This window comes from Myotis davidii, unplaced genomic scaffold (genome assembly GCF_000327345.1).
Source record: "Myotis davidii unplaced genomic scaffold, ASM32734v1 scaffold223, whole genome shotgun sequence".
Classification (NCBI taxonomy): domain Eukaryota; kingdom Metazoa; phylum Chordata; class Mammalia; order Chiroptera; family Vespertilionidae; genus Myotis; species Myotis davidii.
This window is the reverse complement of record NW_006294609.1, coordinates 6171566-6173605: the sequence shown is the minus strand read 5'-3', so window position 1 is coordinate 6173605 and position 2040 is coordinate 6171566. Positions and strand designations below refer to the sequence as shown.

The window sequence follows — 2040 nt, the reverse complement described above, 5'->3', positions numbered from 1 at the left end:
CCCCCGCCCCCGCCCACGGTTTGCCCTCTGCAGTCCTCCCTGTGGTCCTCCATCCCATGCGTTGGTCTGTTTTTCCCGGGTGGATGGAGGTGGGGCCTGGTTCTCCTGGCCCGCGGCTCACACGGGGTCCCTGCCACCAGCCTGGGCCTTTGCTGAGGAGCAGGGATCTTGCTGTGACTGAAGCTGCACATTCTGGGCCTGGAGGCCTGGACGCCCGGGGCTGGGAACCGGGCCTGTGCCCAGTCCCATCTGTGACTAGGGGTGGGGGTGGGGGTTTCAGTCCCGCAGGAAACAACAAACCATGGTCACACTCGCCCAGTGGGCACCCAGCTCAGAGGCCAGACCGTGGTGGGAGCCACACTCCTCCCCCACCCCCTCCCAAATCCTGCCTTAGTGTTGGGATGTCCCAGCCCAGAGGGTGCCAGACCACCAGCCCCCTCTCTCACAGCGGGCAAACCGACCCAGTGGGGACTCTGCTGCCCCTGCTCCTGTTAGGGTGATGCTTTCTGGCAGACCTGTTTTTCCCCAACTTCCAGCTTTCCTCCTCCCGACAATGCCCACAGTGGGCAAATCTGGGCCCGTCCTAAACCTGGAGTCCCATGGGCCCCTAGAGAGAGGGGACTGGCGAGCCCCTGGCATTGCATACGGGATATTGAGCGTGCAGACCCCACCCTCCAGGAGATGTGCAGTTTGAGCAAATGCCCCAGAGGGCACCGCCCTGTCTTCCCCAAAGAAAAACAAATGGAGAACAAAACACTGATTTTTAGAAAAACGCCCCTAAAACGTGTTGTTGGAAAGAATTCATCACCAGGACAGAAAACGGCCTGTGAATTCAGTGTTTGCAACCCTCAGATTGGTGATGCCGCCGTACACATGGGCTCCTTGGTCTTGGGGCATTTAATCCTCATAGCAGCCTAGGGAGGCGCCGAGGACGGAAGCCCACGCAGCCTCTGTGACTGCGAGTCCAGGGAAGGGAGGGACTTGCCAAGGGCCTCCAGCTGGGATTTGGGGACAGGCTGTGAGGCTGGGTCTCCAGTCCCCAAAGGGCTCCCTGTCATGCTGGGTTTCTTTAGACACAGCGGACAGAAACGTGGTCCCCGATTTGGGGACTTGAGGGCACTGGGTGGGAACGGACTTGAGCGGGAGGGAGGGCAGTTGGTGAAGGTACAAATGAGACCTCTCCTGTGGGCTCAGGTGGGACAGGGGCAGCAGGCCCTTCATGGACGGCTCAGAGCCGCTCTCTGCGTGGCTGGTGGCAGCTGGAACTGCGGGCCACTGGGGCAGGGACCAGCGAGGCGGGTCCCTCTCCATGGACGGCTCAGAGCCGCTCTCTGCGTGGCTGGGGGCAGCTGGAACTGCGGCCACTGGGGCAGGGACCAGCGAGGCGGGGCCCTCTCTGCGTGGTCCGGAGCGCTCGGAAGGGGGCAGAGGGGCTTTGTCTCCGGCGTCTGGCGCGCTGCTGCCCGGGAGAGCAGGGCCGATCTGGAGCTTGGTGGGCAGCTGGTGGGCAGCGTACTGCGGGTGCTAAGCCATTCATTGCTGGGGAGAGGCGGGCTGTTTGTGAAGGTCCCGCACGCACCTTGCGTCCCTCTGGAGCTGGGGCCCTAGTGTGGGGACCTGCGTGGGATCCTGGTGGCAGGAAGCGGGACTGTCCTGCGGCCCCAGTTGGGCTCCTAGCCTTCCCTCTGCGGCTCTGACGCGCCTTCGGGGTCGCGCTGGGGTGGGGGTGGGGGACCCCTGGGGAAGGCTCAGGGCCCCTCCCCCCAGCTCCGGGCATCCTGGGAGTGTCAGGGCCGTAGGAGCCCGGGGAAGAGAGCGCGCTCTGAGCTGCTCCGGACTCCGCGCTGCCGCGCACTCCCACCGCGAACTCCCGCTCTGCGTCCAGAGCCGAGTCGAGCGCCCTGATGAAATTAGGGGCCATCAGATCGCCCGCGCGCTGATGTCTCCGCCGTCCCCGGCTGTCAAAGCAATTTGGCTAAGCCGGGCCGATGGCCGCGCCGCGTCTCTCTGTCGCCAGGCCGCCCGGGCCGGCGTCGCTAT

At 64.6% G+C, this 2040-nt stretch overlaps 1 protein-coding gene across 1 annotated transcript in view; it reads left to right on the top strand.

Moving 5' to 3' along the window:
* Nucleotides 1–2040, top strand: part of TBX5 (T-box 5) — a 44724-nt gene that overhangs the window by 10223 nt on the left and 32461 nt on the right. The gene's annotated exons all lie outside the window — the stretch shown is intronic.